General features: G+C 43.1%; 1 protein-coding gene and 1 long non-coding RNA gene across 2 annotated transcripts in view; one reads left to right on the top strand and one right to left on the bottom strand.

Moving 5' to 3' along the window:
- The window catches only part of JAZF1 (JAZF zinc finger 1), a 321,433-nt gene that overhangs the window by 20,429 nt on the left and 278,607 nt on the right, over positions 1 to 22,397 (top strand). The window lies entirely within an intron of this gene.
- On the bottom strand, positions 12,825 to 19,107 carry LOC138923785 (uncharacterized). Its single transcript, XR_011437908.1, has 2 exons — positions 18,701 to 19,107; positions 12,825 to 13,277 (listed from the first exon to the last, which is right to left on the bottom strand). It is a non-coding gene; the product is annotated as an uncharacterized lncRNA (long non-coding RNA).

Raw genomic sequence — 22,397 nt, 5'->3', positions numbered from 1 at the left:
GATCCATTTTTGATCCATCCCAGGAGGCCATTCCTTGCATACCAAAAGCATCTCATGAGAAGGTGGCCCCCTGTTCATGACCCTCACCCCCAGGATCAGCTGTGTTTTAGGAAGCCTTCCGTGTATTAAAGCGGCTCCACTGTCAGAAACTTCAATGTAACAGAACCTCATGCTGCATCAGGTAATAATGAAAAGATTCCAGGATTTCTGAAATTATCAGCAAGATATGGACCTTTATGACTCATATTTAGTTTCCAGTAGAGAATGACAGTGGGGGTTCTTTTGGCCCTCCTATCCACGGGTTCTGCATTTGCGGATTCAACCAACCGCAGGCCTAAAATATTCAGAAAAAAAATTCCCTAACCCTAAACAATACAGTATAACAACTATTTGCATAGCATTTACAATTATAAGTAATTTAGAGATGATTTAAAGTATACAGGAAGATTGCGTAGTTTATATTGCTAATATGCCATTTTATATAAGGGACTGGAGCATCCGGGGACTTTGGCACCTGCCATGGGTCCTGGGACCAATCCCTTGCAGATGCCGAGGGAGGACCGTATAGCGTTTTAGATGGAGTGTTTATGTAAATCAGTGTCTCTCAACCCTTTTTTCAATAAGCCCCTCCGCAGGACATTGTCTATTTCAGAGATTGTTTCCTATTCCCCCTCCCCCTGAATTTTAATACCACAGATATGCTGTATTTTTATGTGCTGTATGTATATCTACACTTCGTATATAAAAAGAGTGGGATTTCCTACCCCAACCCAGAACCAATTTTCACCACCTCGGGGGCAAGGCCACCCCATCATTCTGTTCTAATGTTTGCTGTTGTGAACAAAACTGAAGTAGCTGCTTTTAAAAGATCACACTCTAAGACAACGGTTTAAATCAAAGTGCTTTATTTCCTAATTATGTTTTTATGTTTGAGGAATGTCAGGGCTTTGGGTGAAAATTTTTAAAAATTGTTTAGGCGTTAGAAGTGAAGTCTGAGGCTCCAGTTTTTATGCGGTGTACAGTATAATAGGCTATATATACACTAGGAGGGATGAAATTCACTGTGTCACTGCGTTTTACAGCCATTGGTCGGGGCCTGAAGACTGAGACTCTCGGGCCACGATCATCCAGTGCTGCAGCCTGCTGTCTGGTCTGCCTGCCTCCATGACAGCTCCTCCATCCCCTAATGCTTGTCCTCCACAGCAGCAAGAGTGACCTTTCGAAAATGTCAATCATATCAAGCCACTCTGCTTTCCAGCCTCCCCATTCCAACAAGAGAAAATCCAGTTGGCTTAGGATGGCTCAGAAGTCTCAGCACGGCATGTGAGCCCGCCTCGAATCCCACCTCCTTCCTCCTCTGTGCTCGCCATGCTGCAGCCACACACACTCACTGTCTTCTCCCTTCAACCTCCCGATGTTGTTCACACCTCAAGACCATTGCTCTTGTTTCTTCTGCCTGGATTTCTCTTCTTTAGATATTTTAAAAATAAATTTTAATTTTTAGAACAGGTTTAGATACACACAAAAATTGCGATGATAGTACCAAGAGGTCCCCTCAACCCCACACTCAGTTACTTCTCTGGATTTTCCCATGACTGTCTCCTTATCTTCAAGTCTCAGCTGCTCAGAGACTTTCTCTCTCCACCTCAGCTCATAGAGCAGCCCGCGCTCCCTCCTTGTTCTAGCACATTACCCAGCTACATGTTTTCATAGGACTTACCTCTACTGGAATTATCTTATTTATTCATTTGTTTATTCATTTATTTTCTGTCTCCCCTCACCAGGATGTGAGCTTCTTGAGGATAGGAACTCACAGCCGGGTGCACTCTTGTTTCCCAGGGCCCAGAGCAGTGGCTGGCACATGGGATGTTCTGGTCAACTGACTGGCTTTCAGCCAGGGAAGGCTGGTCCAGGACATAAAGCCATTAGTGGAAAGCCAACATGGAGAGCTAGGTTTCTTGACACCGATTGGAATGCTCGCTGTCACTAAGCCCAGTCCGTGTCCGTGTCCGACTGAATTCTCAGCTGCAGTCAGTGATAGGACCACATGTGTAGAGGCCAGTCAGGAGGTCTAGCGGGATCAGGGTAAGCTGATGGTGAGAGGACCCTCAGGCAAAACTGACTTTTCCAGAATCCCTACAGGACATCATCGTGACCACAGTATTGCTCCTTTTCACCTGAGAAATCTCCATTTCCGAGCTGTGCACTGTATGCATGTGGGTGTTATCTTTACTCACTTGTGCAGATAGGACCTAATTTGGGGCCTACGTGAGTTGGAATTACATTGGCTGCTGGTAACAGACACCTGACCACAGGAGCTCAGGTGAGAGAATTCTGGGTCTAGCTGGTTCTTCAGTGGCCCAGGATTTTCATGCCAACTGAGATCTCTGCCGTTCTCTTTCTTTTTACCTCGTGGTTCCAAAAGCTCCAGTTAATGCTCCTGATTTCCAGGCTTTTGGGAAGACCAAAAGAGCTTTCTGGGAAACCTTCCCCAGAAGCTACTGCTTATAGTATTACATTGGTCACCCCTGTCTGAATGGAAGAGGGAGGGCCATTTATCGCCTCTCAGTCCCTCATGAGCTGTGTTTCTGGGGAGAGGGCCGGGCAACATTAGGAAGTGTGTGTGTGTGTGTGTGTGTGTGTGTTCAACGTGGCCTCGTTTCTCCTTAGGCCCAGAGTCCCTGTTCCTAATTGGGCTTGGGCAGGCTGAGAAGTGTAACCCTTTTGCAGGGTCCATTGTCCGTGGATCTGTTATGAAGGAATGAGGAGAGAGTAGATATTGGGCAATCTCTGCTGCAGCAACCAAGATAGATGTTTACTCCTATTAGTTCTGCCACCTTAGAACGTCATAAGGAAACATGTAGAGTTTAAGCTTACCTCAGAGGTTTAAAAAAAAAGAACCCTTCCATTCCTTTAACTTTTTGTTCATTCTGAACAGTGCTAATATCTGAGACTATCTCACACCAAAATGTGATTTTGTACATGTAGATGCATGGTTGACAGTTACACACTAAGCTTCTTTTAACAGAGATCCTCAAATGCAATTGTTCCGAGAAGATAGAAGCTTCTTTCTCTGTTGTTAAAAGAAGTAGACTCTGGTTAGGGTGAGTAGTACCTCTGCTCCGTAAGACTCTCTAAGGACAGCTCCCTTCTCTCTCATTCCTTCATCATCCTCTAGGGCTTGGTTGGCAAATTATGGCCCATGGGCCAAATTTGGCCTGTCCCTTGATTTTGTATGGCCCACAAACCAAGAATGGTTTTTAAATTACATTTTTAAATGGTTGGAAAAAACTTTTCTAACATATGAAAATTATATGCAACTCACATTTCATATCCATAAATAAAGTTTTATTGGGAACACAGCATGCTCATTTATTTTCATAAAGTTTCTAGTTGCTTTTGTGCTACAATGGCAGAGTTAAAGAGTTGCAGCAGAGACCATATGATTTGCAAAGCCGAGAAATTTACTGTCTGGCCCTTTACAAAAGAGGTTTGCCAACCTCTGCTCTAGAGTGTGGTCCTGGGGTCCGTGGTCGAAGCTGGCTTTCTCTCACCTTGTCTATTCTTCACCCTATAAGAGGGACTTGTTATTGGGCACACTTAGCTGCAGGAAGGTGGAGAAATATAGTCTGCAACTAGGCAACCATTTGCCCAGCTAAAACTGGAGCTTCTGTGATTAAAAGAAAGAAGGAGAGTGTAGATGTTGGGGTACATGTAGCAGACCATCACGGTGGGGGAGGGGTGTGTATGCTACAGTCTTTTTATCTATTTTAAAATCCATTGTGGTTGGTTGAAGGATATTGAGGGCTATCTTAATTTATATATAGTGTTCAGTAGCTTCTGTATAAGTCAATACGGGAAATGTGATATTGATGGAGGAGAAAAACTCAGGCTCTGAGGAAAACTCATCTGCTTGTTCAAACTCATGCATTCGTTCAACAAATACCTAATGAGAATCATTGCACTTTCTTTGCTTGGTAGTGTGCTATGACCTAGGATCTAAACTTAAGTATCTTATAGCCAGACAGGTGGTTCTACTGAAAGAGCAGAGGGTCTCAAAGTGTGGTCCCCAGACTAGCAGCATTCGTTATCTACTGGAACTATATTAGAAATGCAATTCTCAGCACCATGCTCTCTTGCCCTAAACCTACTAAATCAGAAACTATGAGGGTGGGACCCAGCAATCTGTGTTTTAACCAGCTCCCAGGCAATTCTGAGGCACATTTAGGAACCACTGCTAGAGAAGATGTAGATAATTGTAATGAGTGAATGACCCCCTCTCTTCACTGAATGAACATTTTGTACTTTCAGGGGAATCAAGAAACATTTTCTGCTCTTACCTAGATTCCTTATCAATAGTGTCTTGTACTCAGAAAATGTACGCAAGTCAAAACAGACAAATCATATTTTGGCTCCAGATTTATTCCAGCAGACAGTAGCAGACTGCCAAAGCCACGGAGTGACTCCCTATGAGATTGGCCAGGCGACCACCACCACCACCACACAGAGCATTCTCAGTCTTGACTGATTCCTCTGTGTGAAAAGGGGCCTTGACAACCTTGACCCAGTGACTTTCAGATTCTGAGGAAAACAGACACTTGATGCCCGTCCAAAGTAAACAGGGCCAAGAGAACCTTTCACAAGCAAGGACTTGGTTAAGGAGCGATGGCTCCAGCCAAACGCTTTAGGTGATTAGGTTTTTAAGTATATTGTTGCGTAGATCTTGGCAGCAACAAAACACCAGTCTGCTGGAGTGAGCAGCCATTTGGGTTGAATGAGTACTGTGTCTATCCAGGGTATATCTGTATGTACCAGCTACTGTACTTGGGACATTAGTCTGTGTAACTTCACGCCACCTTATGAGGTTGGTACCCTTAGGATGACTTTACAGATACAAAAGCTGAGGCATTGTGAGGTTAACTTGCAAAAGGTCTACCCAGTAGGAGGCGGGGTGAGAATTTATCCAGGTCCCTAGGTTCTAAGGACTCCTCAGTGCCGGGCAATGCAACCTCTAAAAGTGGGGCTGTGTTTGTACTTCTGTGGTTATGTGTGCACACACATACACACACTCACTTTATAGGGTGTCACAACCTGGATGCGGTTGTTTCTCTGGATCTCCTTTGTCTGGGTCACTGGTTAGTGTGATGATTCAGAATTCGGGTGGAGGTTTTACGTGCTGCATGGCCGTGAGCAGCCAGGCCCTGCTTTCTGTGTTTGGTACCTTTGCTGATCGACTCTGAAAGGGGAAGAAAGGATTACTTACTGCAGGCCAGAGAGCTGTAAGAGGTTCCCAAATTACTCATTTCCCATCTGAATTTCTCCTCTTGCCTCAAAACTAAAACATACTTGATAGGGGAAGAATGGGGACCACATGACTCTGGCAGCACGTTTTGGTAATTAATGGACTTGCGCCTCTATCAGAAGAGTGATGTATTATTCCAGCCCTGCTGAATGAGTTAAACCTAGAGTGAGTTATTTGGTTTGACTGATGTGTACAGTAACTGAAGACAGTTTATTACTGGGGCAGATTTTAATCTTCTCTCAAAATGAGTTCTCCTCATGTTCTGCCCAATTGCCCAGTCCCTTTAATGGGACTGGAATTGAGTAAAATGAGAAGGTGCTAAAATAGTTGAAACAAGAAGTGAAACCTTCTGTTTCATCATCCATTCCAGAAAATATACAGTATATTTTTACTACAGCCTCTCTTCCATCCCCCTCCCAATCCTTATTATTAATGATTGATGAGATTGCAAAGTGGTTTGGTGGGAAAAGCGCTTGCAACCAAATTTAGTAAACCAGAGGCCCATTTTATTTTTAGTTTCAGTGAACAAGGGCAGATAGCAGTTGCAAAGAGATTACTGTATCTGCTTGTAAGCTTTTTCTTTTTTTAATGTTTGGCTGTTGCTCTCTCTAGTATGTTTTGTCTATTTTGAGCATAATTTTCTTTGAGGAGAAAAGGCCATTCTTTTCTATCATAGGAATCTCATTTCTTGTCAGTGTGTAGGCTTCACCTTAGTGAGAAATTGAATATATTTATAGTCATTGATGTTACAGAAATTTTGAAATTGAGAAATTATTAAGTACCATAATTAATAAATGATAGGTGGGAATGGGGAATCATAAGTAATGATTTAATATTAATTGTCATCAACATCCTAAAGTTGCTCAGTAATAGATTAATAAAGTACAAGCAGAATAATAAAGGATGCGATTGGATGGGGAATGAGAAAGGGATTCATGCGTCACCTGTACGGCACCATAGCAGGCATCTGGGAGATAGTCAGTACGTGTGATTTGGTTAATTGTTGATTGTTGAGTGAATGTTTGAATCCTGTGCTCACTCCAGGGCACCAGAGTATTGGAAATGAGTTTAAGTTTGCCCACAGGATCTTGAGGGGGTTGTATAATTATTAAATCGTAACTACCAGAAGGGTCATTAAAGATCTCAAACCCATCCAGCAACCCCATGCAAGACTTCTTCTCTGGGAATCCTGACAAATGGCCCTCTGCCATCCTTGAATCTTGTAATAACTAAGGGCGCCATCAACTCCTTTCAGGTCCGTTGTTTTGTTGGACAGCTCTGATTATGGGATCAATTTGTAGGATTGTAGCAAAAGCTCTTCTGTGCTTTTCAGATCCTCTCTTATACAGGCCAATTGTCGTCATGGGTGGACGGAAGTCAAGCAGGCCAGCCTCTCAAAAGCCTTGGAAAGCCCGTGTTAGCGGCTGCCATTCAGACACTCCTCATCCCATTATGAAAGGACCATGTACTGAGAATTCTCAGTGTTTCCCAGCATTCTGCCTGGATTTTTCATCGTGAAGTTTTGATGGGGACTTTTTAGATTCTTGTAATGACTGTTCTAGGAGGGAGCATAGCGGGAGACAGGTGGGGGGCAGGAGAGGATATATGGTGTGCAAAAACATCCTGGGGTTTTGGTTCCTCACGAGCTCAGGATGAGCCCACGTTGTTGCAGGCCTCTAAAAGCTCCCTTAGTAGAGGTATCGCATCCCAGCTATGGTAACCCCACCATGGCCATTGCTGGACCATATCCGTTCTGGTTGTCACTTTAATGAAATAGGTCTCCAAAGAAGGGCTACCGAGAAATGAAGCCTTGAACGAGGATGAAATGAGAAGCTGGTAATGCTTAGCTTGGTGAAGAGAGCACAGTTCCACGTTTGAGGAGGCCTGTTGAGGAAGAGGGAATAGATTTGTTCGGTGTGGCTGCAGAGGGTGAAGACAGGGTCAGAATGGAGATTACAGTGGGCCAGGTTTGTGTCCGATAGAAGTTTCTGGTATCTTCATGTAGAATTGACCAATCTCTCTGAAATCTGTATATCAATAATGAAAATTTTTCTAGTGGAAAAGTTAAAGTCATTTCTTTTTTTTTTAAACCACAATCTGAATGTAGACTTTAGGAAAAGAAATTTTTAAAAAACATGGTTATCATTTTTTTCATGTAAAACTGATGCCTTTGGTCTAGGTTTAATCTTTTTTGCAAAAGAACCAGATGCTTCCATTTAATTAATTTGACTTCAGCAAACATTTTCTAAGAGTCCACTCCCTAGCTGATACTATGTTGGGAGCTAAATGCTCAGAGATGAGCATGCCAGGGTCTCCTTGGGGGTTACTGGTGGCCCCACACTGCTCCTAGGGCCACAGTGGAGGTGCGTATGAGAGGCTGGAATATGGGTGAGGGATCTTCAGTGGAAGAAGGCCAGGCTTAAGGGCGGCCTTTGAGCAGCGTCTAGAAGGAAGAGTGAAGTCGGAAGGTAGAGAAGGGCAGACATTTCTGCATGGGTGACTTCGTGTGCAAAGACGTGGTTTTATGGGAGGAACGGGCTGCATTTGGCTTCCAGGGACTACTGCTATGTGGGAGTGGGCATGTGTGGGAGAAGGAAGGGGAGAGAAGGGGAGCTGAGGTTTGCACACTAGGTTGGTTTTCCTTCTCTCTTGTTGTGTTGGGAGGGTGGGGGCAGTGCTGGCCTGGCAATCCGAGGCTTTTCTTTGCCCAAACATTTTTCTCCATCTTTGCTTCTGAGTCAAAGGGAAAGTTGTCATACACTGGAAATTGGCCTCTGAAAGTTGAAAATTAGCCAGATAGCTCAAGAAACCTTTTACATGATTTATAAATTTAAAAAATTCTGCCTAGAAACTAAGAAACTATATAATACTGCTCTGTGGCTGTTGTGAAAATGCAACACAGATTTACAAAACATGTAGTCATAATAGTTATGAAAAACTTTTTTTATTCAAGTCATCTTTGTATATCTGTATTTATCTGTGTCTCTTTTTTTGTGCTTTCTCACTCTCATTTTTCCACTGACTCCCCCTTTCACACCTCCTACCTTCTTCCTTTTCCTATATCTATAACCCTCTCTCCAATCGCTGCTCCCTCATCCGTTGTTTTTCATTAACTTGCCACATTTACTCTGATTCTTATATTTCCTGAGTAGAATGTTTTATTTTTATCTTTCTCTTTTAAAAAGAAAGACTAAATCCAGATTTATTTTTACCTAGGTGGCCTTTGATTTTTTCCCCCTCTCTCTGAGTCAATGGGGGATAGAAGAAACTAATACAATGTCTTGCATAGAGTAAGCATTTAATAAGAATTAGAAGAGATGCAGTAAAGCTTTGGAGAGAAAAGGAAGTGCTAACAGCTGGTTAGTGTAGTGGGGTAACTAGTAGATGGGGAATCCATGGGTCAGAGGACGAACTTACTTATACCAGGAACTAGACTCAAGGTTTCATGAGCAATAAAGCATACTTTAGGACTTTGTACTAACGATAGAACTTTTAAGTATTCAGATGAATCTTAGTAAAATTGTTGGACGGATGTGGTCACCTATAGGAAAATCCTATATAGGGGAGGTTTGACAACTCTGTCATGAATCCACCCAACCTAATTCATTTCCTTTTAAACCTATCTATCATTAACTGACCTATAGCCTTTTTTTTTTCAAGTATAAGAGATCATCTGATTAATCAACAGATTTGGCTGGATTTCAGCTCTACATGATGAAATAATTAAGTCAGATTGAAACTCCCACTTCATCATGTCAAAATGAAACTGCATAAAGATGTGAACCTGCTGATTTATTTTGGAAAATCTCTAAGTAAAACGATAATGTGATAGATATCCTAAAGCAGAAAAAAAAATAGTGTGTGCTAAACATGAGCCACAATTCTTTTTGTTTGTTTTTTTGCTAGTAAAGAGTATTATTGCAAACCGTTACTGAATTGTGGCAGTTGATAATAATTTCAAATGCAGGGTTTTAAAAAAATTTAGTTTTGACCCTCGAACTTCTAAAAATAAAAATATTTTATCCTCGGGTTTTAAAAGCATTGTAGAAAATGAAGAAGATAGAGGAAAATATGAACATAAATTATAGAAAATTTGAAAGACGTAGAAAAACATAAAGTACATTCATAATCCCCCCTCATAGGACTATTGCTCTTAATGTTTGGATGTATTTCCCTTCAGTCTTTCTTTGTTTACGTGATTCAAGAAATTATTATATATAATTTATATTATGCTTTTCCCATTAATCTTACAACTTAAACATTTTTCCTTCTAGTACAAATTCTTTGTACACGAAACCTTTGATGGCCCCTTATATTGAATCCACGTGCTGTAAATTAAAATAGCTTGAGTCTACTTCACATTCAGCCTAGAGACACCAAAATGACTGGTAGGTTTTCGGATCTCAAGAGCCAGTCCCTCTCAGTGGTCCGGCTTTGCAGGGGCCTGGAGGCCAGGCCGGTGGCATATGCGTGTGCACTTCTGGTCACACAGGCCTCCTTTCAGATGCCACCTGAGCGCTTCCTGATCTCTCACCACTGTGAACCTTGAGAAGCTGCTTCGCCTCTCAGAGGGAAAGCCTGTCCTGAGCCTCTATAGTGATCCTGCCCAAATGTGAGACCTGTGCCAGCTCATGACGCTGTCACTGGTCTGCAGCAAGATGAGAAAAAATACAGAGACACTGTGTGAGTGTTTCTTCAAGTTAAGTGGCTACGTTTTCTTGCATTTGTTGACAGAACAAGAAAGGGGATATAGCTGTCTGATTCAGATGGCTAAAATATGAGAGCTTGGGCTGCCTGAGGAGAGAAGGCTGTTTATAGGCAACACAGCCCGGCTCGTATGTGAATACTCCCTGACATCACAGAAAAGGTCTTGATTCCATCACCCAAAATGACAGTGACAGTGCTTAATCCCAGGAAAGAAAACGTTATCATTTTTGCTCCGCTTGACTTTGGATTAGGAGAAAAGATTTGGGTACCATCTCTTTGTTAATATCAGAGCAGTATAGTCTTTGAAGCTGGCATATGTGAATGAGACCGCCTCACCTGCCCTTGAGACCCCCTCACCTGCCCATCCCTGACTGCAGTAGCCACAGGAGGGTTTCCTCCCGCAGACTCTTGAGTTGAACGGATCATTCGTGCAACGCTGCTTAGCAGCGAATCTGGGACTCATGTCCTATTCCTTTATTGCTCTCTGTGACAAGGGCAGTGAGTTGTCTCACTGAGCTTCTGGAGGGCAGGGACCATGCCTTACTCTTTTTAACTTGTTTTACTGAAAAAGATCTCTAACATCAAGTAGGAACTTGGTAAGTGTTTTTTAAATGAATGAATAGATGGATGGATGAATTAATGAGTGAAATTGTCTTTTAGACCTCATTCTGATGCTACCGAGGAGTCACTCTCAAGCCAGAGAATACTCAGATATGCTTTCTGAGTAGATTAAAAGTCAGGAGGTTAGACTATATGCATAAAATGTTCTCTCAAGTCTATGTACAATAGCAGGAAATTGGAACTATCCTAAATGTAATCTAGGTAATTATTTTATTGTAATTTAGGTGATGATGAGATGGGATTGGTTCCGTAACTGGTACATTCACTTGCTCTGCTGTGCAGCCTCTAAAAAATGGTGGTTCTGTTGCAACCTAAAGAAGCATGTTTGATAAAAACTTGTCATAAGAATGACATTACAAATTATATGTATGCTCAGAAATATTTGGGAAACCCAGTTGCACAGGAAAAAAGAAAAGAAGGAAATTCACCAAAATGTGAATTCTGGTTATTAAGATGGTAGATTTTGAGTGATATCTTTTCTCTGTTTTCCAGATGCCTTGGAAAGTGGCTAAACTGCTTTTATAATATAAAGATATATATATATTTTTTACTAGTAGGGGAAAATAGTGGTCTGAAACAAATATATCAGTTGTGAACAGTTTCTAAGTCGGAGGATGAGTACTTAAATACTTAATCTCTAGACTTTTCTTTCTCATGGAGATATTTTATGATTTTTTTTTCTTTTTGAGGAAGATTAGCCCTGAACTAACATCCACTGACAATCCTCCTCTTTTTGCTGAGGAAGACTGGCCCTGAGCTAACATCCATGCCCATCTTCCTCCACTTTATATGTGGGACGCCTACCACAGCATGGCTTGACAAGCAGTGCCGTGTCCGCACCCGGGATCTGAACCAGTGAACCCCAGGCTGCTGAAGCAGAACATGCACACTTAACTGCTTTGCCACCGGGCCGGCCCCTATGATCAGTTTTTAAAAGGAAAATAGTAGTAGGTCAGCAGCAAGGACATAGCAACAGTATCAAGAGTGCCAGTTGACATTTTAGGAAGAAGATGGAAACTTCTATTTAAAAGTGACAGTTGTCTTGGGGCATTTAGAATAGGGATACACAAGTCTGTCAAACTTGGTAACCCCTGAGAAGATCTCTGTGTAAGAGCTTAGCACCGTAGTCAGACTGCTTATAATGATGATCCTGCATCATCAAGTAAACGTTTAATTATGTTCAGTAGACTCTGTTTAATACAGCATGGAATTAGTACCTTTTTAGTACTTAACTAATACTTAAAGGCACTTACTAAGATAAATTTCAGTGATCTGAAAATTGGCTCATGTGAAACACCTGAAGATTCTGAATCGTCAGGCCCCATGGGGGTAGCTCATGCACCCTCACAGTGGACGGGTGGCAGTCGGTCAGGTGTATCAGTGTTCCCTGTAGCGCAGAAGTGCTGACCAGTCGATCCGTGGGGAAATGGCTTTCTCTAACTTAGTGTTGGTCTAATCTTTCCTAGTCGAGATTTCATCAGGATGTTGGCTTCTCATCTTCAGGCTTCTTTTCCTCAGCATGTCTAGTCATTTCTAACTCTTTGCATAAATTCTTGTTGGCTTGCCCAGCATGGCCCTCGTGATAGGAGTCAAGCGACCAAATCCAGGTTGACGTTTCTTTGGAGGACAAAAATCAAGGAAAGTCAAGAAATAGCATTTGAGCTTATCTTAGGGCTTCTAGGAAAAATATAAAAGTGATGTGAAGAGGGGCTGGCCCCGTGGCCGAGTGGTTGGGTTCGCGCGCTCCGCTGCAGGCGGCCCAGTGCTTCATTAGTTCGAATCCTGGGCGCGGACATGGCACTGCTCATCAAGCCACGCTGAGGCAGCGTCCCACATGCCACAACTAGAAGGACCCACAACAAAGAATATACAACTATGTACCGGGGGGCTTTGGGGAGAAAAAGGAAAAAAAAATAAAAATAAAATCTTTAAAAGAAAAAAGTGATGTGAAGAGATGGACCACTGCTCAGCGATAGAAAGAAAGAGATCTACACAGCAACATGCATGAATCTCGAAATCATCGTGCTAAGTGAAAGAAGCCCGACACAAAAGGCCACATGCTGTATGATTCTATTTATGTGAAAGCCTATAAAGAAAAGGCAAAGCTATAGGGACAGAAGACCGATCTGTGGTCGCCTGAGACCTGGGTTGGAGGAAGGGGCTTGACTACAAAAGAAGCGCCAGGGAACTGTTTGGGGTTGATGCAAATGTTCTCTTTTTTTATTGTGGTGGTTACACAACTTGTATACATTTGCCAAAACTCATCAAACTGTACACTTAAAATGGATGAATTTTATTTTGTACAAATTCTATCTCAATAAAGCTGTTAAAAAAATTAATATGGGGAGAGCTTCAAATCACTTTTTGTGCTCCTTTGAAGATGAATTATTACCAAACTACTTTCAGTATTGTTATTGTTTCTTGGACGTCTAGAAGAAACCACCATGCTAAATGTTTAAAAATGCTTCATCTGACATTACTTAGGGCTAAATTGAAGTGAGGGACTGATTAAGCCGCAGGGTCAGGATATAATTTATCCTCAGCATTGGATTTTCCTTGTCTTCATTTCAGTATGTGCTCAGGTGTGTTTTCATCTTTGCTTCTGGTATTTTGGGAGGCACGACCTCATAGTCCATGCCCTCGGTACCTGGAGAAGCAAAGATATTGCACTTGAACCTTGTCTCGGTGACCTTTCAGTGCCCTGGACATTTTAGTGACCTTTTCCTTGGTCCTTCCACTTGCTGGGAATGTGGACTGGGCTTAAAAGGGGATCAAGGATGGGGCTGTCTTTTCCTAATGCTCTTGGTTCCTTCATTCCTGTTCAGTCCTGCAGACTCCCCGTGACCTCTGTCCTTCTTGCAGTATTGAATGTGTTTTTATGGTTTAGTGGAAAATAATTTTTAAAACAGAAGAGAGGAGATTGATCTCATTTCCAAAGCTAAATAAAAAGTAAATTGAAAAAGACCAACTGAAATTAATTTCTAAATTTCATCAAAATTTGTATTTTACTCTCCCTTCTTGGAATATGAGTAATAATGCTAGGAAACCAAATGCAGTTTTTCAGCAAATTTAATTTTGATTTAAAAAGCCTGAAATAGAATGATTAGGACTCTTTCTCCATCTGTCCATTTTCCTTCATTTTGGGGGGTATAATTTAGAGTCTCATTTGTAAAATAAATGAGCATATTTTCCACTAGATGATTGTACTATTATTAAACTGTGATTATATATATTTATTTTTGATGTCAGCCTATTGTTAGTTGATTTAACTCTTTCTTTCGTTTTTTTTTTTTTTTAGTTGGTATTTCGTTCTCCTCTCTCCTTCCCCTGCATCCTCTCTGTAAAGAGCGTGTGCAGGCCCTGGTGTGGAGCGAGCCCCAGCCTCCTGGTGACAGAGTGGTGTCACTGCTGATTGGCAGCCTGGGCCTGAGACTCTGGAGCGACACTGCCGCTCCCATTGTTTCCTGCAAATGTCTGCCTCTCAGGGCTGTGGAAATTGATGACTGAATAATGCAGTGTACACACACTGAGAACTTATGATTCCAGACAGAACAGTCTGTTTTTCTTTTGATGCAATGTGCTGAGAATATGTGCAAAGCTTTCTTGGTCCCATGCCTTCAACTCTTTTATTTCCTCTAATATTTCAACCTTTTACAAATCAGCAGTATCTTTAATCTTATTCTTATTGCCAGCTAAGGGCTGAGCATTGAACTTGAAGCAGATTTGCTGTGTGACCTTGGGTTTGAATTCTCTTATCTTAAAATTGGGAGGATAGCACGGCCTGCATCCAAGGGGATGTGGTTTAGAAAAGCTAATTAGTGATTATAAAGCAATTTGTAAACATGCTCAGCAGTGCAGAATCTGTTCCAAGTTCTTTCCCTTCTCTTAATCCCCCCACCCAGCAACTTTAATCTTCATAGGTCCATTTGTTAGTCCAGTCTTCATTCATTCCTTCATTCGACAACTTGTTTACAGACAAGCTTCTAGGCTCCAGGCACTCTATGTGCTGGAGATTCAGCAGTGAGTGAAATTGACTCTGCCCTTCTGGAGCTTACATTTTATTAGGAAAGACATATAATAAATATGATAAACACGACCTGGCCTTTGTTTTTAAAGGGCCACTCTGGCTGCATTGATGAGAATATATTATAGGTTCCTTTTATGGATAGAATCATTTTATCTTATAGTCAAAGGATCTGTCTGTAGTTCTGAAGACTGGACATAGGTAATGGTCCTTCTCCCTGATAGAGGGATGCTACAATAATTGCTCGAGGGTAGAAGAAACAGTCCTTCCATTTATTAATTCCTTCAGTAAATACTGAGCATGTTATACACCAGGTAGCTTGTGGTCAGTGGAACATCATCTCCAAAGGATGTGGTCTCCACCTGTGTCAGAGAGACGGGCACACCAGCCATGAATTCTAATTCAGTGAGACACTTGCTCTAAGGAAGGTGTGTGTGTTCAAGGTGGGGTGGTTAGAAGCAGAGCCTGAGGGAATCAGGGAAGCCTTAACCAGAGAAACAGATAGACCTGAACACGGACTTGAAGTATATGGATGAGTTAGCAACATACACAAGTGTCAGCAGAGGCTTTCCAAACAGGGAACAGCACTACAAAGGCTGGAGGCGTCACAGAGCCAAGCCTGGTGACTTCTGTGAGTAGAAGTGTTATAGTCAAGCTGGGGTATGGAGGAGCAGGTGTGGAGGTGAGGAAGATGAGGCTAGACCCAGAGGGTTAGAGCTAGAGTTAGGTAACACTCTTTATTCTATCTCTAAGGAGACTGCAGATCAGAGTGGCCCAGTAACTATCCTAGTTAGGAAGCTGGTTAGAGGCAGAATTGAGACTGAAAGCTCTTCTGACTCCCAGAACAGTGCTCTTCTGCTCCAACACAGTGTATGTAGTTTTTATCCCTGTAACACAGAGTAAGCCTTAAACCACGGTTGACCAATACAATGGATTGGATTGCATCTGGTCTGGTTGTGCAGGTTGTTCACTTCATTTAAATGCCTGGAAGAGGGTGGGAGTGCTGAAATCCAGCCTGCTCTCTGCTGGCCACACTCTGCATCCTGTACTGAGTTACATTTCTACCTAAAAGAAGAGGCATTTCGATTGAAGTCCCACAAAGGGCCAAATGGGCTAGCAGGGCCCTCGGCGGCCTGCTGAGACAGGCCCAGGCTCTGTGGGGCAAATACAGGGAGACACTTCAATTCAACACCAGAGCTTTCTCCTGTACTTGGCCTCTTACTCTGTAGTAGGAGCTAAAACTGGGGGGACAAAAGGAAAGATGCTCACAGTGGTAAGGCCTTTAGTATTTGGGAAGTAACTGTGGAGTCACCACCTCCACTGCCCTTAGAACTTCTTTCTGACCTAGGGAGATTGGTGCTCCCTGGGTCTTCCGCTTAAGTGGTGGTCCCTCAGTGAGCCTCAGGGAATATGCTACTCCTCACCTGGCTCTGAAAGACTGTGAAGTTTCTGGCATGTACATATTGCAATAAAGATTGTATTTGTGGTCTAGCACAGAATGGTCTGTGCAGAATCTCTGGGGATGATGCCCAGGAATTTCATGAAGCTCTCCAGATAGTTTTTATGACCAGTAACATTTGAGAAATTCTTTTTTTGTGATTTTTCATGTCCTGTTGATGAAGAAGAGGGAAAACATGTTTGAACATCATTATGAAGCCAACCCTAATATTTTAAAATTAGTTTTCGTTGCTTTAATTATCTATCTTGGAAATCATTCCATATCAGTAGGAGTAGAGCTGCCTCCTTCTTTTTAATGGCTGCATAGTATTTCACTCTGCAGATCGACTGTAATTTAGCTAACTTGTATTTTTCTGACTGTGATGTTTTTTCTAACCGTAAACTCAGTAATAGATTGTACATCAACTTGTATGTCTTGACCAGTATTAATTTTTTAGTATTGTTTTTAAAATGAAAGAAATTACAAAAGAGTCTGAAACTTTTTTTTCAGTTTTCCACCTGTAGGTATACAGGTTGAAATATTAAAAACTATTTCTTACTGCAGGCTGTGGTCAAAAGTCTAAAAGCCGTAGATTAAGAGAAATATAAATATTTAAAGTATTTGTCAAGTACCAACATCAGAACCTTGTGTTATCTTTCTGAGGGTAAGTTTACAGTAACTGTTGAACTTTCTTTATTTGAACATTTATACCAAAAACCAAGACTTGTCTTTTTTATTAGTTTGGTTTATGCCTGAAAATAATGAAGGCTTCCAGTTCTTAAGGCATGCTTTATTGAAAAAGTCCAGTGTCTTGGGACTGTAGGTAATATACCAACATAAAAGTTGAATTGGGAATCTTATTGGAATTCACTTGACATGACTCTAAATACAGCCTTTTTACTGAGGAAACTGGCCTGGTTTGAGCAGTGTTGGCCTCTTCCCAGCACCTTACAGGAATTTTCTGGCATGCCTCCACTGTGTACCTAAAGAACATAGGGCAAATTCTTTGACTCCACCCCTAGAGCTCAGAGAGCTGAGCCTTTGAAAACTACTTCTTTTAACCCTTCTCTTCTGGGTGTCAGGCTTTCTATGTGGGAGCTGATTGTTCATTTTGCTTAACTTAAACTTTCTAGAAGTCACATGTCTCTGAGTTGTGTCTAGGTCGACTTTCTATTTAACATTTGGCCTGGGATTTCACTGGAACAGGATACAGGCTGTGGCTGCATCTTTCGAGACTGTGAATTTTTGTTCTGCCCCAAATTAAAAGCTGGGTTAACACAACCTGAGAGCTCCCTAAAGCTGCGGGCTGTGAATGGGTTTCACGTGTGCCACCACTTGTTCATGGCTGTAAATTTCCTTCTGTACTAAAACGTTGAATATTTCCTACTACCATTCAAAAAGTTACAACAGTTCCAATTCTATATGAACATCACTTGGTTGGCTCCTCTTGTAAACTTCTTGAATTCCGTGATTTCAAAAGATTGTATTTGGAATATTTATAAAAATCCCTTGTTTAATATCTTCCTTAGCCTTTTATTTTTATCATAATAATGTAATATAAATAAAGAAAATTGATTTTTGTCACCAGTCTCCACATAGGTGTTGCCAGATCATCTCCATGTTAATTCAATGTGTTGTATAAATATTGTTATTTACTATGTGCCATGATGTGAAAAATACTGGAAGCACCAACAGAATCTCTTCGGGGCTGGATATTAAAATCACCTGTAGAATCTTCTAAGGGCTTTCATGTTCGATCCCCACCCCAGACCTACTGAATCAGGATCTCAGTGGGGTTTGGGTGAGGGGCAGGCAGGCGGGCATATGTTTCCTAGACTTCAGTAAAAGTCTTGTAATGGGTATTTTTGTCTCTGTTAGTGTTCCTCTATTTTGACACTTCAGTCACTTTGCCTGTTTTCTGGGTAACTGGGACTTGTGATTACTTCATTTAACTTTTACAGGAGCTCGTCAACTTTCCTGGTCTTCCTACCTCCATCCCTTTCCTGAAAGAACCATGGCCTCTATCTCCCCCACACCCAGCATACCCCCAGGATATCTCCCACATACCCCAGCATACTCTCAGCGTATCCCTAGCATATCCCCAGCATACCCCCTGCATATCACCAAGCATACCCCCTGCATACCCCCAGCATACCTTCAGCCTACCCCCAGCCTATCCCCAGCATACCCCTAGCATATTCTCAGCATACCCCCAGCACACCCTTACCATACCCCCGGCATATCCCAAGGATACCCCCAGCACACCCCCAGCATACCCTCAGCACACTCCAAGCATACCCTCAGCATACTCTCAGCACACCCCCAGCATACCCTCAGCACACCCCCAGCACACCCTCAGCATACTCTCAGCACACCCCCAGCACACCCTCAGCACACCCCCAGCATACCCTCAGCATACTCTCAGCACACCCTTAGCACACTCCCAGCACACTCTCAGCACACCCCCAGCGTACTCTCAGCATACCCTCAGCACACTCTCAGCATACCCCCAGGATACCCCCAGCATACCCTCAGCACACCCTCAGCATACACTCAGTGTACCCCTAGCATACTCTCAGCATACCCCAGCATCATACTCTCAGCATACCTTGGTGACCACTTTACCATGTTTGTCCATGGGGCTGTTGCCTCCTGCTCCACTCCGAGCTCCTTGAGGCAGAATGTTGTCTTCATCCATGTGTCCAGGGCCTTGTCACACAGTGGGCCCTCAGTAAATGACTGAATGAATGAATTACTGAGCACAGGGCAACAGGAAAAGCAATCCTAGGTATTTCCTGGCCCTCTAGCTGGTGCAGAGGGGAAGGAATGAGCTCTGCTAAGGGTTCCTTTGGTCCTTTCTGTGAAGGTTCTAGTCACTTCAGGGACGGGCTGATGGCCCTCAGGTCCTCAGATGCTGATGGGAGTGTGCAAAAGCAGTGTTCTGTGGCAGAATCTGAAGCAGGATCAGCTGTCACTAGAGGCAGTGGGGAAGTTAGTGTCTGATAGTGCAGCAAGAACAGAAGGATGGGGGGGAGGGCAAAAGGGGTGGTTAGGCTCACATGTGAGGGGATGGACTATAATTAGTTTTTGGGTGGTGAACATGATGTAAACTACACAGAATTCGAAATATATTACAATGTACATCTGACAGCTATATAATGTTATAATCCAATGTTACTGCAATAAAACGAATAAATAAATATTTAAAAAAAAAGAGCAGAAGGACAGGGGATCATCAGAGCTGGGCCGTGGGGTAGCAACTCGGCCCTTTCACTTAGGTCTGCCATGACCTAGTTAATCCGCTAATTAGTCAGTTAACTGGTTAGTTAACTAACTAGGCAGTTTACTAGTTAACTAATTAATTCATATTTGTGTGGTGTACGGTTTCCAAACAGCTTTCCTGTGTGTTTTCTCGTTTGACCTCCTGCCAGCTCCGGGTGGTAGTTAGTGTAGACGCCTCTATTTTATGGTTATGGAACCTGAGGGCAGTCACACGCTCCTAACTGGTAAGGCTGGGACATGAGTCCGGGTCTTTGGGCTCCTAATTCAGTGCCCCTTTCCCTGTAGCGTGTCCACAGCTCCTTCCGGGGCTATTGGTCGCGGCTAGTGTACACTGGGAACAGCAGTGAGACCCAGGACCCTTTGGAGAAAACTGGAGGCAGATATTCACCAGAGACCAAGTATGGATCAGAAGCCTACTAGGATTTACAAATCAGATTTCCTTGTTCTCTTTGAAAAGTGTCTTTAGTCTACTCTGAAAAGCTTGTCATACCTGTCAAAAGAAAGTAGCGACAGGTAAATGGCAAAGCATTCTAAGAATGAGAATAGAGGGTTTTTTATTAGGGAAGGAAGGCATAGCAACTTAATAATTACTGTTGAAATAGTCACAGCAATGCTGAAGCTTCTCCGTAATTTAATCTAACTTAATGCTAACTGTCTCCTCCCTAGTGGCAATACATAAATTAATTAATAGTAGGTTGGGTTTGAAGCTATGCCTTTATATTTAGGCCATTATTAACTTGTTCTCTGTGCCTTTCTTTCTTGGCTGGGTCTGTTCATAGAGTTGCAGAAATGAGAGCAGATTCTGGCTCCTATTTTTATTGTGACTTCTACCAGCATCAGGATTTTGAAAATGTATGCTATTTTTTTCTGCATTTTATTCCCTTCTTGTAATAAACCCTTAAGCCCTACAGAGAGGTTACACCTACTTGCTTTGTAGCACATAGAAGGTATGGTTCTGGAATGTGGATCTCGCCTCTTCAGTTTTTCTCCTGAGGGGCAGTCGGTAGAGGAGAGTAGTTAAGACTGTGGGCTCTGAGTGAGATTACCTAGACTTGAATTCTGACTCTACCACTTATCTACTGTGTGACCTTAAGCAAGGTGTGTAACCTGCCTGTGCCTCAGTCTCCCCATCAGGAAAATGGGAAATGACTGTATCTATCCAAAGGGTTGTTATGACCATTAAATGAATTAATACAAGTAAGTTCTTAGAGGAGTGCCCAATACATTCTAAGTACAATAAATGTTGGTTAACACTAGTAATAGTATTCCACTGGTCCTCAGTTGCTCTTCAGTCCCAAGGTAATGACATAATGTTCTCTTGCTTGTTGCCAAGTCTCTCCCATCTGCCAGATGGTCTGAAAAGATCCACGTTGGCCATCCTGAGTTCTGGCTCCACTGCAGACACCACTCATGTGATGAGTACTGAGAAGCAGCATCAGCAGAGATGGGAAGGGACCATTCAGACCATCCCATCTACCTCCTGAGGATACACCAAGATGAGTCACGCATAATTCACCCAGGAGCTCACCATTTAGGGGGAGGAAGGACTTGCAAGGAAGTACTTCTGATGCTTGTGAAAAATGCCGTTGAGGAGCCCCGAGGAGTCATGGGGAGGGGTATTCTGGATTGCTGCGGATTGCTTGTCCCAAGTAGATTTCGCCCTTCTTGTTTTGGAAGGCCACAGGCTTGTGACGGGCAGCCGGCAGCAGGAGAGAGGCGCTGTCAACGAGGCAGAGAAGTCGGGCTGCAGAGAGGATGCTGCATCTCAGCCGTTGCTTGGCCTCATGCGTCTAGTCCAGCCCTTCCTCCTGACATTTCATAAGCTGAAAGAGTGGTTTTCTGTCGTGTCGCTTCCCTGCTTAAACCCCTTCTGGCCCTCAGGAGTTTATTGAGCCCACGAGGCCAGGCAACACAGTGGTCCACTGTGGGCTTAGGAACGGGAGTCTCTGTCCCAGCCCCATCACTTTGCTGGGCAGCTTCCTGCCAGTCCCTGCTCTCCTCTGTGCCTCAGCTGCCAGAATGCCTCAGGATGCCCAGCTCTTCGGGTTGCTGGGCAGCACAGTGCTGTTGCACAGGGCCTGGCACAGAGTGAGGATGCGGCATTAGCCGTTGTTATTTTCAGGCCGCCAGCCTCACCTCCTGAAGACTTCTGGTGTGAACGCCCGTCCACCCTCTGGCCCTCCAGCTTGCCTGCTCACCTGGTTCTTATCTGAAGATCAGCGCCTCTGGGAAGCCTCCTGGCAGTCCCTCTGTCTTCCTCATCTGACATACTCTTGTGCCTGAATAATTGATGTTTATTCAGTATTGAGTCTTAGCATGCAGGATTTTATTGCTACTCCTCCTTGTCTCTCTCCCTGACTGCAAATCTGTGAGGACAGGGACTCTCTTACCTCTGAAATTCTGGCCCAGAGGGAGGTGGCCGGTGCAGGGCAGGCACCCGCTAAACCTTGGTGGATTTGAGCTGTCCCGTGATACCACGCCTTCAGCTCCCTGCTCAGGGCACTCCAGCCTAGACCCACCTCAGCCAAGCTATTGTTTCTGTCTTGATTCTAAACACACTGCTGTTTCTTGACTCATCCTTGCTGGAGGGGCACAGGCCATCTCCTTGTATGTATCCAGGTGATTTCTTTTTTTTTTTTCCTTTCTCAAGGGAAGCTGCCTTCCCATTTAAGAGATCACAAGAGCAGGAAAAAGTTTAGTGTGGCGGATAGGGGCTTGGGTTTAGAATTAGGAAAACTGGGTTTGAATCCCAGTTCTACCATTTAGCACTTATTTTTAGCTGTACTGGGTCAAACAAGTAACTTAAACTCTCTGTGTCCCCATTTCTTCATCTGTAAAATAAGGAGAGTATACCTTCCTCACAGAGTTCTAAGGGTTGTGAGATAATAAATGCCAAACGTTCAGCACTGTCCCTGGCACGTGTGAGCTTTCAGTAATTAGGCCCTGCTGTGTTGTGCTCATTGTTGTTGTTACGTTTTCGGCTTCCATAGCGGCATTGTAGATTGGTAGTGCTATCCATACAT

This window comes from Equus caballus, chromosome 4, assembly GCF_041296265.1.
Source record: "Equus caballus isolate H_3958 breed thoroughbred chromosome 4, TB-T2T, whole genome shotgun sequence".
In the NCBI taxonomy this organism is placed as follows: Eukaryota; Metazoa; Chordata; class Mammalia; order Perissodactyla; family Equidae; genus Equus; species Equus caballus.
This window is presented reverse-complemented; position numbering and strand designations above follow the sequence as displayed.